The sequence below is a fragment of the Rhinopithecus roxellana genome, chromosome 18 (assembly GCF_007565055.1).
Source record: "Rhinopithecus roxellana isolate Shanxi Qingling chromosome 18, ASM756505v1, whole genome shotgun sequence".
Lineage (NCBI taxonomy): Eukaryota > Metazoa > Chordata > Mammalia > Primates > Cercopithecidae > Rhinopithecus > Rhinopithecus roxellana.
Genome location: NC_044566.1, coordinates 13,995,042 through 14,012,205, shown reverse-complemented (window position 1 = coordinate 14,012,205; position 17,164 = coordinate 13,995,042). Strand labels below are relative to the sequence as shown.

The 17,164-nt window shown below is 44.5% G+C and overlaps 1 protein-coding gene across 3 annotated transcripts in view; it reads left to right on the top strand.

Moving 5' to 3' along the window:
* The window catches only part of NOD1 (nucleotide binding oligomerization domain containing 1), a 49,224-nt gene that overhangs the window by 4,156 nt on the left and 27,904 nt on the right, over positions 1 to 17,164 (top strand). For all 3 annotated transcript variants that reach the window (XM_030922226.1, XM_010371164.2, XM_030922224.1), the window contains 2 exons: positions 14,867 to 15,014; positions 15,662 to 15,750. The gene's annotated coding sequence lies outside the window, so the exon portion shown is untranslated. The remainder of the gene's footprint in view (positions 1 to 14,866; positions 15,015 to 15,661; positions 15,751 to 17,164) is intronic.

The window sequence follows — 17,164 nt, the reverse complement described above, 5'->3', positions numbered from 1 at the left end:
CTGTGCCCAGCCTAGTGTTTCATACTTAATATGAAAACAGGCATGTTGATGATTTCAAATAGAGATGTTGGATCTATAACGTATACCAGACATGTGGGGCTGAAATGGAAGAAACAATGGGTTTTGGAGTCAGAACCGGGATCAAGTTCCTATTTTATTCCTTAATTCAGGGGTCCCCAATCCCTAGGCCATGGACCAGTACCAGTCAGTGGCCTGTTAGGAACTGGGCCACACAGCAGGAGGTGAGCAGCAGTGAGCTAGCATTACTGCCAGAGCTCTGCCTCCTGTCAGATCAGCGGCGGCATCAGATTCTCATATGAGGAGAACAGTATTGTGAACTGCACATGGGAGGGGTCTAGGCTGTCCATTCCTTATCAGAATCTAATGCCTGATGATCTGAGGTGGAACAGTTTCATCCTGAAGCCATCTCCTGCATACCCCCATTCGCCCACCGTCTGTGGAAAAATTGTCTTCCACAAAACCAGTTCCTCGTGCCAAAAAGGTTGGGGATCACTGCCTTAACTAACTGTGTGACCTTCGCCAACATACTTAGCCACTCCAGCTCTGTGTCCTCCTTTGTAGTTACAATAATGCCTTTCTTGTTGGGTAGTTTTCAGTATTTGATGAGCTAATCTATGTAAAGTGCTTAGCACATCACCCACCTTCTAGTAAGTCATGATTATGATGATAAAGATTATGATGATTACTTTGGTTCCAGGGCTGGTCTTTCCTTCTCCTAGTTGTGTGACTTCAGATAAGGTTTTTAATCCTCTTGAGCCTTGGCTTTTGAATCTGTAAAATGGGCTAACTCTACCTATCTGGAAAGATTGCTTTGAGGCTTGATTTGATTACATGAAATGATGACAGGCCTGATCTGGTAGACCCTAAATAAGAATAGTATTTACATAGACTTCCTGTGTCCCACACTGGTCTAAGAGTTTAGGGTTTTTGTTGTTTGTTTTTTAGCGCATTTTATCTTCTCAGTGACCCTGTGCAGTGGTTATCATTTGCCCTGTTTTATAGAGGAGACAACTGAGGCTCAACAAGATTAAATAACTAGCCCAAAGTCTATCCCAGGACTTGAAGCAGAGTCCCTGTTCTTAACCACTGCCCCAGCTGCTCAGTGAGTACCCCAGCCCCTGCTTATTCTACCTACCTCCTGAAGCCCACCACCTGCCATTAATAGTCAGATGTGCTTATGCTCTGCGTAGGGCCGTATTTCTGGAAAACAGAGCCCCTGCTTCCAAAGAGCAGCTTACTTAGGAAGTGAAAGTGGAGGCTTACTCCTCCTGTCACCTCCTCCCACTTCCAGATAACGTTAAACCTCATCCATTGCTTAGGCTGGTTAATCTAATATCAACTGAAAAAAAAAAAAATCTGACACTGGTACTGACTAACATTATTAGAGTGGGTTACAATGTTAGTTTTGAGATAAATGTCATCTTGATGCACTGAGATTGTTAGTCTTTGTGTCATAAAACATGCCTTTACCCAGACAGATGTGGGGGGTATTTGGAAGACAGAAACCAGGCCTAGGAAATCCCAGGTTGAGACTCAGGTGGACAGCAACAGTATTGAAAACAATATTACATCGAAGGTGCAGTGGTCTGTTCTAAGTACACCACCTTTTTTGACATTCCTTACTCATCCTCCCTCTCCTTTACCCCAGTGGCTTTGGCCTCTTCTTGAGTTCTGGCAGTCTTCCCTGAGGTCTGGGTAAGTGTCATTTGGGGGCCCAGAAAGGCAAATTCTCTGTTGAGTGAGGTGTGGCTGCTTTAGCATTCCTGAAAATGAGGTAGTAATTGTTTTTCTAACTTTCTGTGGTTGTGAAGTGCTCTGCTGGCCCCTACCCTGGTGTGGAAGGCTGTTAGAAAGCTATTTGCAGCTCTTGGTTCCTTCTGGCATTATGGGGTTTCAATTCTGCAACATGTTGGTTCAACAAATATTATCAGAAAATCTTGCTGGTGCCAGGAGTCTACTAAGTACTTGGATTACAGCAATGAATGGAACAGACCCAGCCTCTGACCATATGGAATTTGTAGGCTGGGGGGTGGAGAGGATGTCCTAGTCAGCTTGGGTTGCTAAAACTATCATAGACTGGAGGGCTTAAGCAACAAACATTTATCTCTCACACTTCTGCGGGCTGGAAGTGTGAGACCTGGTTGCCAGCATGGGAGTTTGGTGAGGACCCTCTTCCTGGTTTGTGAAAGAGGTCTCTCATGTCTCTTGCTATAAGGTCACTAATCCCATCATTGGGGCTCTACCTCCCTGACCTCATTTAAACCTATTCACCTCCCAACAGCCCTATCTGTAAACACCATCAAACTGGGGGTTCTCCCTCACCATGTGAACTTTGGAGGGACATAAACAACAGTCCATAAGTAGGAGGTTAGGGCAGTAAGCACACAAGTAAATACATAATTATAACTTGTGGAAAGTGCTTTAAGTGAAAACAACAGCATGTCATGAGACAGGAGATCAGAGTGGAACTAGAATTAGGAGAGTCTGGGGATACCTCTCAAGGAATGAGCCTTTTCAACTAGGACTTGGGATGGAAAAAAGAGTGAAATCATGCTGGATGCAGGGAACAGTGGGTTCAAAGACCCAGAGGTGAATGGGAAGCATGTGGGTGTGTTGAATGGCTGGTGTAGTAAGGCCCAAGCCCAAGAGGGTACAGAGCTAAATAATGAGACATACTTAGGCCAAGCAGGGCCTCCTGGGCTGGGTAAGGATTTGGGGTTTTATTCTAAAGTGCAGAGGGAAACTTTGGGGGAATTTCCCCTCCTGACTTTTCCCTGTCATTCATAATATACAAGAAAAAGATCATTAACCACCTCTGTTTATTCAGATAATGAACAATCTGTACTTCTTAAGCTATATAAACCTTGTCTTAGTGTGTAAAATAATTCTGGAAAGTATGGTTTTCAATCTCCAGATGAGGGAACTGAGGCTCAAAACAAAGTGAAAGAAGGCAGAAGCAGGATTTGGAGCCAGTCTGCCCAGCCCACAACACCTGTTCCGTAGTTTTCTGGGACAGATGAGTGTAAATGGGTGTGGGCCTTCTAGGCACCCAGCATCCTTCATCTGGAACTTCAGTGGATGGACTAGGGTGGAGTCCAGTCCTTCCTGGCTCTTTGGAAACAGGAACAAAAGACCCCGAAGAGTGGAGGGAGGTTGGGCATGTGTAGGTCAGGGGTTCAGAATCTGCAGGCACCAAATGTCAGGGTCCCCTGACTATGGGAAGGGCTGTCAGTTTTTCATGCTAGTCTGTTCTGCTCCTCCTAGCTATTGCCCAGAAGTCCCAAAGGGGGTGCCTTCCAGGCTCTGTTCACCTTTGAAAATCGGAATTCATCATTTGCGTGCACTTGGGAGGCCCAGGGTTTGGAAAAAAGAAATTCTTTATTGGGAGCTTTCAGGTCACAGGAAAAGCCTCCACTGTGTGGGGCCCACATCCTTAGCACCGCATGCTGGCTGCTTCCAGGCATCTGCACTGACCCTGTTTCTCCTTCCTTGCTGTGAAGCGGTCATGAGGTTGCAGAGCCAGATGTGTTGCAGGCCAGGTGTATCTTGGCTGGTTGGGCCTTCTGCTTAACATGGGACCTCACTTAGTGAGGGAAGAGAGCAGTCTTGGCCCAGGGGGTGCCGTGTCTGGGGCAGATACTTTAGGGGTTATGGCTCTGTCATCTTCTCAACCTCTCAATGCCACTCAGGGTCACCACACATAAATCCCTGGGTACTCTCCCACTTAGCTCTGTGACAGGTTTGTGTCCTAGATGCTTGCTGACTGTGTATACATGTTCAGTGGGGTTAATAAAAGTCTTCAACTAAGCATTTTGGCCAGCGATCAGCAGAGTGTTTATTTGCTGCGGGCCCAGTTTCAACTCCCACTTCGGTGGTGACTAATATATTTTGTTCTTGTGGAGTGCTTTTCATTTGATGAGCCCCAGACATTTTCTGTGTCAGTCCTAAATTCCACATCCAGATGTCCTCCAGCTTCCAGATCGGCCACTTCTGTGGCACTTTCCTCTGCATAAACACTTCAGCCCTCTCACAGAGTGGAGTTCCAGGAAACCGGTTTCCACTTCAAGGTTCCGTTGTTTTCTGCTGGCTTTCTTCATTAAGATATTTTTATTCACTGGCCCCTCAGAGATGAATATCAAGTGCAGTGTTTTTAGAACTTTGTTTTTCATAGCCTGCATAAAACCAAGAAAGTGTCAAGCAGTAGGTGATTAAGTACCAAGTCGCACAGGCGATGCTTTTGAGATTGACAGCTGGGCTCTGGTTAACCTTTGAGCAATAGAAAATATTGGTGATGGAAAATTGAATTTATTCACCAATAAACTTGGTAAGTGGCATTCCCTAAGTGAGCCTGTGAATTATGAAAATCCACATATCAGTGGACATGATGAAGCACCTGCTATTCGCAGTGTACAGGGCCAGATTCATTCATTCGACGGTTCCTATCTAGCACCCTCTATGTGCTGGAGATATGGTGACTCACCAGATGGACACTCTCCCTTGTCGTCAGCGCTGGCCTTGAAGATGACAGATGGAAATGCTGGCCTAGGCCACCCTCTTGTAGGTCACAGCCAGTGCTTACTATGTGACCAGTGCTGTTCTAAATACCGTACACATGTGTATTAACTCATTGCATGCTCACAGAGATCCCTACATGGGGTAGGTGCAGTTATTATCTGTACTTACAGAGAAGAAAACAGAAGCACAGAAGAGAGCATTATTTGTCCAAGTCACATAGCTGGTGATTGGAACTAGATAGCCTGGCTTTAGAGTCTGTGCCCTTCACTGCCACTACCAACCAATGTGAAAGGGAAATAATCAACTTAGCACACAAAGTTTCACGCCCTCTGAAGCAGGTGGGGATAGAATACCATGGGCCCTCCCAGCAGGGAGAGATGGGCTTAGGGGAGAAACAGAGTAAGGTGGGAACCCTACCCTTTTCCCAATCTGACAGGTGATATCCCCGCTTGGGGGGATGGAGGAAATGTTTGGCTACTGAGGGGGCTACTCTGGCCAGAAGTAAACAAAAGAAGCAACTGTCTCGGGGCCAGGAGACTTGGATGCTAGTTTTGATTGATCCAGACAAGTTCAGGGCCCTGCCCAGGGCCTCTGTTTTCTCATCTCTAAAATAGGTGGCTTGGACAACATTCTGTATGACCTCAGGAGCCCAGGATTTCAGCAGAGAGGGGAGGAGCTGGCTCTCTGTGCACTCTGAACAGAGTTTCCTGACCAGAAGATGTTTGGCTCTGAGAGATGTGGGGGCAGGCATTGGACTTCCCAGAAGGCCCTGGCAGCTATGAAAGGACATATGCATTCCACTGTGGTCCCACCCCAAATGCTGACGTTGGCTGTGTCTGCATTCCTTTCTTTGTAGGCAGGGTGGCAGTGTCTGTGTGTCCGGAGCTCACACTATAAGGTACTTTGTATGAGAGACAGAGGGAACTAGAGGGAGGGAAGAGGGAGTAGGGAGGGGAAGGGAGCCGGGAGGGAGAAGGGAGATACCGAGAGGGACTGACTTCCATCTGCTTTCAAATTCTGAGGGATTAAGTGCTTTCAGATACTTAAAGTCAATGAGTGTTAATGGAGTTAAAAAGCTTCCAATAATAATTGTAGCTTCATCCATCTGCTAAATTTTCTCCAGAGTCGGCTGTCTATAGTATTCTGGTATGGCAGAGGCACACATGACCAGGCTTCTTTTCCAGGTTAAGTTCCTTAAGAAATTGTAAACCAAGCAAGAAAAACAAACAGACAACAACAAAACACAGATTGTTGTGGATTGTGCAGCAGAAAAAGTAGGACCCTGTTTGAGCTGACCAAGCGTGTGTGTTCTCCATGCAGCTCTGTCGAAGCTGTGTAAAATGTGTTCGGTGCTGACTCCTGCCAGATGCGGTTGGCATGGCTTCATCTGCCCAGCTGGCTGTTGGGTACCTTGCAGAATGATGAAGCCTGTTGTTCACGTCATCACCACAACCCTGAACATCCAAGCAGTGCATGTCAACGAGTAGAGTATAATTATCTTCTTTACTTGTAAAACTGTGGAGCCTGCGGATTAAATTCACCAAAATGAATCATATTCAAGAGAAGTCATTTCCCAAAGGAGAATTCAGATGTGGTCCCCACATTCATGGATATATGTGTGCAAGTTATGCTTGGGGTTGGTGGAGCCCACTCTAATTGACATTTACAATCTGGGTTATATCACCTCTGAGGTAGGCAGGCACCTACGTGAGGAATGATGGCTTTAACTTGGTTCATTCAATAAATGAATATCAGTTATCTATTCCTAATGTCCAGGATGGTGGTGGGCAGAATGTCTTAGAAGCCCATATTGTGTATAACAGGTTGTGACTTTACCAGAGATGGCATTTGCTGGTTAAACTTTAGTGATAGGATGTGTTTTTAACAGAAAGGGAAACAGAATCCGAGCTAGTTTTCTTAGTAATAATAACCATTTGGGTTGGGGAGCTGATACTGGGCGGGAGAATGTGAGGCCCCTTCGACATCATCCGTTTGCTGCTGAGAAATCAAAATTAAAACATCCTTGGTGTCAGAATGTTCCAGAAGGCAGTTGAGCTGCTAATGTGTTAAAGTGTTCAGAGGTATGTGTTATATGAAAAAAAGAGGAAATACAAGACAAAGGAAATGAAACGTTTGGCAATCATTGAGTATTTCTTCAATATGGTATTTCTTGTGGCTCTGGGATTTTAAAAATCCACTGGAAAGCCAGTGTTGTTGACTTTTGCTCTGTACTATTTTTGTGGGGACTGATTATTTTTCACTTTATATTCCTTATTTCTGACTAGGCTTAATGGTAACACCCTAAGTTGATGGCCTTCTACTAAATTTAAAACAAAATACAGGCCGGGAGTGGTGGCTCACTCCTGTAATCCTAGCACTTTGGGAGGTCAAGGCAGGAGGATCACCTGAGGTCAGGAGTTCAAGACCAGCCTGGCCAATGTGGTGAAACCCCGTCTCTACTAAAAATACAAAAATTAGCCGGGTGTGGTGGCAGGTGCCTGTAATCCCAGCTACTCAGGAGGCTGAGGCAGAAGAATCACTTGAAACCATGAGGCGGAGGTTGCAGTGAGCCGAGATCACGCCATTGCACTGCAGCCTGGGCAACAAGAGTGAAACTCCGTCTCAAAACAAACAAACAAACAAACAAACAAAAATAACAACAACAACAAAAAACTGTTCCTACCCACATTCCCATCAGATTTACTGTGATACTTTTGCCAAACAGGAAGAGCTTTTTATTTATGTACAGGTGCACAGAAAGTCTTAACATCTCATCTGAGTTTGTTTGGTCTTAATGAACCATCATTTAGTTTAATGAGACCAAACATTTTTTCTCTAGGGCAGATGGGCCCTTTGAGTTGAAAGTCACAGTTCCTCAAAAGAAGGCAGTCACTGAATGTTGTGCTGGCCTGCCTCGAGATGTCCTGAGATGCCCTCATGAGGAAAAGGCTCTAAAATATTTTAATCATGCAAGTGTATAGCCTTCTTATAAAAAATAAAACATTATGAATAAAAGTACTACCCTACTCCTGGTGTCCTCTACCTTTCCAGAAGTAATTTTTATTCTCACACCGTGTGTCTTTTCACAGATAGTTTTCTTGGCGTTTACATTCACGGACATATGCCTATGGAAAATGTGGAGTGCTTTGTGTATTTGGAGGGCAGGGGATGTGGGCAAGCCATATAAATGTTATTATACTCTATATTTCTTTCTGCAACTTGCATTTTTCAATTGACAGGATGTCTTGAGGATCTTTCTATGTCAGTACATACAGCTCCACCATGTTCTTTTTCATCACTGGTCTGCTTGGCTTTTATGGGTACCCACCCAATAATTCTAACAGAAATGATGGCTGTGGTTCTGTGGGGCCAAGTGAGGGGTGGAGTGAGGTGTCAGGACCAGGGACCCAACACCAGTTGGGAGAAGGTGAATGATGTAACCTCAGGACAAACAAAGAAGGTGCATGTTCTGCCTATTTTTCTTCCTAGTAAAGTAGTATCTCCCTATATAGATGACTGCTAAGTCTGAGGTAGACAGGGAATGGTGTTATATTTTATCCTCAATTTTGATTCCATAAATACTTATAGTATCTGAAAAAAGGTTGTAGCGACTTTTCTGTGCTAAGAGGGGTCCTTTACTGTAGTGGGCTCAAACAACCAAGGTTTTTTGTTTTGTTTATTTTTTAAGAAACAGGGGTCTCACTTGTCACCCAGGCTGGAGTACAGTGGTGTGATCATAGCTCACTGTAGCCTTGAACTCTGAACTTCTGGGCTCAAGTGATCCTCCTGCCTCGGCCTCCTGAGTCGTTAGGGCCATAGGCATGCGCCACCATGCCTGGCTATCAAACAATCAAGGCTGATTTCTTCCTCATATCTTATGTCCATTGCGAGTTGGCAAGAGCTACTCATTGTGGTTATTTGTGGGCCTGAGCTGATGGAGCTGCCCCCGTCTTGTGCTAATCATAGTGCCAGAAGAAAAAAAAAAAAAATTGCACATTGATAAATTATGCAGTGATGCCTAAAAGCCTCCTACCCAAAGCAACGCGTTCCACTTCTGCTCGTGATTCGTGAGTTAAAGCCTGTAACTTCAAGGGGGTAGGGAAGTGTAATCCTACCAGGTGTCTAGGAGAAGAACCTGAACTGTTTGATGAGCAGAGTACTTCTACCACTGTGCTGGTTTTCAAGGAAGGGGTGGGAAAGTCTCTGAAAACTCTCCTATGACCCATACAGTTATATCCTAGAAGCCAGTCCTTTCTGTGTACATAAAATCACTGGCCTTTACCTGTGGCCGCCAAGGTGGCAGAGAGCAGAACTGTTTGGGAACTCACTTCAAGAAGTGGTCAGAGCTTGAGGAGGGAGGGTCAGGACAGGAGCAGAGGCAGATGGCATGGCACTGGGCCAGGTTCCATATGACCTGGATGCCAGCAAAGCTGGCCTTGGTTTTGCATATGCTTGTATTTGTTTCCAACCTATATAGCAAGTATCACAGTGGAAAAACTTACAGAATGGCCTGACTACACAGAGCTCACTGGTGAAGAACACTGGGCTGTAACTCTAAGAGAGCATCTGCTACATTGCTACAGAATGTTTTACAACAGGGCTTAGATCTGTTAGGAATCTTAGCTGCTACTGTTGCAACACCAGTTTGTGGAAAGCTGTGTTATTTATTTTGAAATATAAACATTAAACAAAAGAGCAAATAATGATTCCCAACAATTGGATGCCTAAAAAAAGAGTGAAATCATGAGGCCAGTGTGGATGATGGGAAATGACTTTCTTGAGGTTTCTGTTCTCAATCTGGCCCCATCAGTTGGGATGGAGTCCAGTCTTGTCTGCTCATCCTGGGAGGAAGGCACTCATAGTCACACTGGAGCAGGGAAACCTCTGCTGGGTGATTCTGCACAGCATGAAGCTCCTGCTAAATGGATCATGTGTGCTAGTGTTTTTTAGGCTGCAGAGAACAGGGGCGCACTAGCCTCTCTATGTTCATGGGGGTTTATTATAAAGATACACAAAATAAGGGAAGCTGTGGCTGGTGGCCTCAGCTGTGGGAAGTCAAACCCACATGTACTGTGGGTTTTTGGGACTCAGCATCTCTCTAAATGGCTCAGATTTAAACTCCCTGAGAGAGGAACTCTAACCGTGTCTCCCTGTCACCTGCCATTACAGAGGGCTGCAGTGGAGCAGACTCCTGGCTGGAGCCCAAGGAAGCTCTTGAGAGCCACAGCACCCCCCCTGCCTCTCTCTGCTCATTTCTTCTACCACACATTCACTGTACTTGTGATTCCTTGTTCTGTGTATGTCGGTCTTGCCCGGTTGTAAACTCTGTGAGGGCAGGGAGCTAATTGACTTCTGTGTGCCTCGGTTTCCTCATGTGTAAATTGGTGGTAACAATGACCCCTGCCATCTAGGGTTGTTGCAAGAATTAAGACAATAGAAATTAGTAAATGATTCGCTCGTTACTGAGTGCCAGCCCTGGACTAGGCATTTTGTGCCTATTAACTCACTTAATCCTTACAGCAACATTTTGAGGTAGGAACTCTTACCTCGAGGCAATCACAGCACAGAAAGGATGGCTAACTTGCTAACAAGTGATGATCCTTATAATGAGTGATCTTATAATAAAGTCCCATGAACAGACATAACCTGAGAGTGCCCCTGTTCCCCACAGCCTAAAATCACCAGCAAACACGGTCCGTTTAACAGGAACTTTCCTCTAATTTGTTCATGAGTCAGAATTTGAGCACTGCTGTCTCTAGAGATCCCAGACACCACGGATGTAACCCTTATGTTGTCCTGCCTCTCACCATGTGTATAAAGCCTTAATATCCATGCTGACGCCCTAGTAAAACACTTGGTGTTAGCTATTATCAGACTAGGCCCTGCTGGAGCCCTTGCACAGCGCAGGCCCAGACATGAGGAAGTGCTCAGTGGATCTCTGTAGAAGGAGCGAACAAGGCTGCAACCTCATGGAGTTGTCCCACCACTCTCTGCCCCTGCCCACCCCGTCGCAGCTATCCCGTGGGTCACGCTGATGGTAGAGCACTGTCATGTGACTCGCAGCTGGCAGAGGCTGCTGGGCAAAATGTCCAGGTTTGCTGTAGCAGTTCAGGCAGGCAGGGCCGGGCCGAGGAAAGGGAGACCATTTGCCATTATCTTTGAGCCTCTCTTTGGCACGTAGAATTTCTCAGATGCAGAACTTTAAAGCAGCAGAGTGGCAGGTGAGTTCTTACCCTTTTTTATAAAAGAAAAACCAGGGAAAGCAAAGCATTCTGCTTTCTAGAAGCCAGGTCATCTGGAAGCCAGCTTCTGCAGCTCAAAAGAGGGCCTTAGCAGTTACAAAGAAACACAAGATAATGGTAAGAGTACAACAAAAACATGGTGTGATGTCAAACATGCAAAAAGTCAGTGTAGGCGCAAATGCATGCAGAGAAAAGCTGAGAGGAAGTGCTCCAAAATGAGAATAGTGGTTACTGCATATGGGTAATAGGGAACTTAATTTATTCCTCTAAATTTTTTTTTTTTTTTTTTTGCATTTCCCAAGTTTTCTACAGTGAGCAGGTATTGTATTATACTCACAGAAAAAGTTATTAAAACATAGAAAGGTACATGTAGAGAACATCTTTATAATTTTTTTTTTTTTAAATCTTAGTATCTCAGTTATAAGAAATGCACATCTCCTCTCAGAGTCCCCTGGGACAGGGCAAGGAAAGAAAGAAGCCTGGGGTGAAAGTGACACTGAGTGTGTGTGTATCTGTAGTTTCTCTGGGGCCACCCGATGATTTAGGGACAGAGTCCTGGTTGCTCTCCAGGAGGTGAGACTCCTTTTGAGGTCAATCATTTCCTGATGGGTCCTGGTGGCCTCACGAGATATTAATATAGTATAGTTTGGTCAGTACCCATTTCTGTTTCCCAGCTTATTAACACTTCCTATTGCTCATCACTTTTGTTTTTGTCTTGGGATCATTTTTCTTCTACCTGAAAAACTCTATTTAGTATTTATTTTAGTGCAGATATGGTAGCAACAAAGTCTCAGTTTTTACCTGGAAAAACTTTATTTTGCCTTTGCTTAAAAGAAAATCAATTTCATGGAAGTATAATTTCATACAATAACATTCACAGATTTCAAGCGTATGGGTTGCTGACTTTTGACAAGTTGTATGTATCTATATGTATATTCATACATACAGACACACATATGTGACTGTATAAAAGGGAGAGAGCAAGCACTGCAATCAAGACACAAAACATTTCTATCTCCCCAGAAATGACCCTTATTCCTCTTTGCAGTCAATTTCTCCCCCACTCCCATCTGCCCCCTGCCTCAGGAAACCATTGATCTGATTTCTAGATCAGATTTTCAGAATCACATGCATGAAATCTTTTTTTCTGAGATGGAGTCTCACTCTGTCATCCAGGCTGGAGTGCAATGGCACAATCTTGGCTCACCGCAACCTCCACCTCCCGAATTCAACCAGTTCCTCCTGCCTCAGCCTCCCTGGTAGCTGGGATTACAGGTGTGCGCCACCATGCCCTGCTAATTTTTGTATTTTTCAAGGAGACAGGGTTTCACAATGTTGGCCAGGCTGGTCTCGAACTCTTGGCCTCAAGTGATCCACCTGCCTTGGCCTCCCAAAGTGCTGGGATTACAAGTGTGAGCCACTGCACCCAGCCCTATGTACTCTTTTGAGCCTGGGTTCTCTTACTCAGTGTAGTATCTGTGACACTCATTCATGATGTATTCTTGTTTCATTGGCATTTATTGTTGAATTGTGTTCTACTGTATGAATATATTATACTTTGTCAATCCATTTACCGGCAGTTGTCCTCTGTGTGAGCCACAAGTTATTCTATTATAACCAGGACTGGAAGTCCCTTGTTTTTAAAAAAAAAAAAAAAAAAAACCGCAAAAAAAAAAAAAAAAAAACCCGTCAGAACCCCTGATTCTTTTCAAAAGGCGGGTTTCTAGAAGGGAAAGTTACTAAATAGAAAGTTTTCAGAGTCTGTTGACACATACTATGTCAAAGGACTTTCCAGAGACTTCCACAGATTTACATTTCCACCAGTGGTATAGGAGAGTCCTGACTCACCAAACATCAACAGCATTTTTGTATCTTACTCTCTGATCTTTGCAAGAATGCAAAGCTGCCAAATTGTATGCAGCAGTGAAGGGAATTTTACACTGAGTATAAACCAGTAGGTCCAGTATGTATTTTCTTCCTGAGTTTGCAGAATTTTCAGTGACCTCACGTCTTTAACCTCTGTCTCACTGAGTTGCCGATGAAACTGATCTGAAAAGCCAATTAAGATCATTCCTGGCCGGGTGCGGTGGGTCACGCCTGTAATCCCAGCACTTTGGGAGGTGGAGGTGGGTGGATCACGAGGTCAGGAGATCAAGATCATCCTGGCTAACATGGTGAAACCCCGTCTCTACTAAAAATACAAAAAATTAGCAGGGCGTGGTGGCGGACACCTGTAGTCCCAGCTACTGGGGAGGCTGAGGCCGGAGAATGGCGTGAACCCGGGAGGCGGAGCTTGCAGTGGGCCGAGATCGCGCCACTGCACCCCAGCCTGGGCAACAGAGCGAGACTCCGTCTCAACAACAACAACAACAACAACAAAGATCATTCCTGGCATCAGTATTTTAAATGGAAGGACAGCAGGCAGGAACTCTGACGTCTCACCACCCTAGCTTTTAGTGATTGCCCTGGAGTGGCGCTGTCCACTTAAGTAGCCCCGGTCACATGTGGCTCTTGAGCACTGGATATGTGGTTGATCCAAACTGAGATGTGAGGTTAAAACACATGCCAGGTTTCCAAGCCTTAGTATGAAGAAAAAGAATGTAAACTATCTCATTAATAAATTTTGTGTTGATGGGCTGGGTGCAGTGGCTCTCACCTGTAATCCCAGCACTTTGGGAGGCCGAGGTGGGAGGATCATTTGAGGCCAGGAGTTCAAGACCAGCCTGGGCAATATGATGAAACCCTGTCTCTACTAAAAATTCAAAAATTAGCCAGGTGTGGGGGTGTGCACCTATAATCCCAGCTACTTGGGAGGCTGAGGCAGGAGAATTGCTTGAACCCAGGAGGTGGAGGTTGCAGTGAGCCGAGATTGTGCTACTGCACTCCAGCCTGGGCAACAGAGTGAGTGAGACTTCATGTCAAAAAAATAATAATAACAAATACATAAATTTTGTATGGGTGACATACTGAAATATTTTGAGTGTATTAGAATTAAAATATATCATTGAAATTAATTTCACCCATCCATTTTTACTTTTATTAATGTGGCTACTAGAAAGTTTTAAATTACTGGGAAGCTGTGTCATATTTCAATTCATTAGAACTGCTCTGTGGTCTTCTTTTTCCCTTTGAAGATCCGCCATCCTGCAATCCCTGCTTCCTTTTCACCAGAGCAGCTTCCCTGAATCTTCTCCTGGAGGCTCTGCAGACCTTGTATTTAGTTTGGAAGATCACATTGCAGGATGGGACTTGGGCACTGGTTTCTGTGAGGAGCCTGGAGTGGTGAATTGCCCCTGGGATTCCCTTACCCTGGGAACTAACCCTCTCTGAGGGCAGAAAGCTAGAAAGAAGAGGAGTTGGGAGGAGATGCCTGTGCAAGCCCCAGCTCCCTTCAGGGCTCCCTCATTGCCCACAGGCTCTACCCCCACCTGTCTTAGCCTCAGGAGATGGCTTTTGGTGGTGGACTCACCCTCCTCTGATCTCCTCTGTTTCATTTTTCCAATTGGTGATCCATCTTTTGTTCTGCGGTGCGTCCTTTTTTTCTGGCTGCCTCCATTAGCTTGGTTTTTTTCTTTGGGTATTCCCTGGAGCTGCCTTACCAGGATCTCCAACTTCAGTCCCCATTGTCCCCATTGGTCTGCACCACTGGCCTGGGAAAGCCCCACTGAGGAGAGCAGACCCAGCTCCCAGATACCTGGCCCTGGTCCAACCTTGGTCTTCTCTTTGCCTGGAAGAAAGAACCAGACCCTCTTCATCAACTGGACCCACCCTTTACCAAGTAAAGAAAGGAAAGGATTGCCTGCCAGGGCCAGCAGATCTCTGGCTCTTTGGTGTTTCTGATAATAAGTGCCCATGAACTTTAAATTGATCTCCAGTCTCCCATGGTATGGTTTTGGTCTACCCTTAGATTCTGTTTACCAGGTCTGAGTTCAGTTTCTCTGCTTTCCTTTCCAACATCCATACCTTGTTACGTTCTGGCTGAATTGAGCTAACTCTGCACACTTGATTAAATCTTAAGCCAGGGCTCTAGAAATTATAAAGTAGCCTCCTTGCCAGATGGCTGTCATATAATATATTGCTTTATTTAGGTGATTGTAAGTCAGGAGACTTTCCTTCAGTTTCTGCCTTTGATGGCAAGAGGTGGAGATACCTGTCTATGGCGGCGATTACAGAAAACATCTGGGAAGACAAGTCGCTGTTTTTATGGGAATCGCAGGCTTGGAAGAGACAGAAGCAGTGAGTAAAATGGGCCCCTCGTGGGAGGCGGGCAAAGGTCGGGAAAGGAGGGATGAAGGAAGTTGTGCAATACCCCTTCCCAGCTTTCTAAAGAATGGAGCATGACGTTGAAAAACGCTAAATCACGAAGAGAGAAGCGACTTCTTTCCAGTTTTCTCTCAGCCTTGTGATGATCTTAAAGAGAAAGTCTCAGTTCTGTGCTACTGTGTCTTTAACATCTCTCAGATGCTTCCGAGAGAAAACAGGCCCCAACCGCAGCAGGACTAGCTGGAATACAGTAATATTGTTGTATTTCTGGTGAATTAATTTTTGTGTTACTTTCTATGCATTGCAAAGGATTTTTTTTTTTTCTGTTTCTAATGGTGACATAACATTCCTTTCAAATTATTAGCGTTTTCAAAACTCAATTGAAAACAAAAAGTTAAGCAAATAAAGTACAGGTGTGTCTCAATTATGGCAAGAACCACCAAAAAGTGACTATAGTGGGGATGTTGAACGTTTGGAAAACACTGTCCTAAAAGAATAAGGTACAGAGAGTAGTCTGATATCTGGGAATACTAGATTTTAAAATTATTCTCTTGCCAATTTTATTCATTCATTCACCATGTGCCACAATGATTTTTTTAAGTCTTTGTTTGATTTTGCAGATTCCAGAAAGAAATTGGAAATTGAAGATTTAAAGAATGTTGTTTTAAAATATTCTAACTTCAAAGAATGATCCCAGAAACTTAAAAAGGTATTATTAACTGCTAATTTAAGTTTAATATTGTCAACTGGTATGCTTTAAATGAGCCAATTTTTTAAAGCTAAGGATCCTAAAGTGGGTCATAGAATTGACCGCCATGGAAAATAGCCGGGTGTGGTGGCTCATGCCTGTAATCCAAACAATTTGGGTGGCTGAGGCAGGCAGATCACTTGAGGTCGGGAGTTCAAGACCGGCTTGGCCAACATGGTGAAACCCTGTCTCTACTAAAAATACAAAAATTAGCTGGGTGTGGTGACACACGCCTGTAGTTCTAGCTACTTGGGTGGCTGATGCAGGGTAATTGCTTGAGCTCGGGAGGCAGATGTTGCAGTGAGCCAAGATTGTGCCACTGCACTCCAGCCTGGGCCACACAGTGGGACTCTGCCAGAAAAAAAAAAAAAAAAAGAAAAGAAAAAAGAAAAAGGAGAAAAGGCTGGATTAGCATTTAATAACTTTTATTGGAACAATAACCAATATTTTCATACCTTTAAATTTTTTTGGTGAGGATCTCTTGCTCTTCTGTTGCTGATAATTTGAAATTGTACTCTTTCCTGCTCTATCATTTGGGTTCTAAAAAGAAAGCAATTGCGTGGGGTCTGGCATTTGATAGGTTAAAAAAAGAAAACATGGAAGCGTGTCAAAGAGCAGGAGACTCATGTGCCCTTGGTGGAAAAAAAATTGAGAACCACTGGACCTGAATGTTAACAGATGTGGCTTGTGAAACATATTAATGATGTGGATAGTGTTAAAAGACCTATGAACTTTTTTTTGAACTACAAAAAAACTTTTTTTTTAAAGTCTCTCTCTGAAATGCATGGGTTTTCCTGCCTAGACAAACGACAAAGTGGCCAATTCCAGGCCTTTCCGCTTCCAAGATCATTTTACACATGCAAGTATGCCTGGACAAGAAGAGGCTGAAGGGTCTGCTGTGGGATTTTTTTTAAAAAATTATTATTATTATTTGCTGTTACTGTTACAAGAAAGGTAGTGAGTTCAATTTTGGGATAACTCAGATAAACCCAAGTGTTTTTTAATGCCCAAATAAAATAGCTTGGGTCCCTGTTCCTACCCAGACAAGAAACTCAGCACTTGTTTTCAAGGGTTTCCAGAGAGATGCCTCTCTTGGGAATCTAATCCCGGGAACTCCGTGCCTGCTCTCCCTCTTCCTCCTGTACCTCTGCCCTCCCTCTGTCCCGCCTCATGCCACGTGGGGCCATTGCTTCTCCCTCCTTCCCCAGGGTGCTTGTGTATAACAGACTTTGCTGAAGGTCAAGGACACGGGGGAAGAGGTTATAGCACAAACCAAAATGGGCAACAGTGACTGAGACATCACTGTCCCCAGGTTCCTTGGCTCTGGCTACCACAGGAGACTTCATGCTGTGGTCTCTCTCCTTAGGCTATTTTG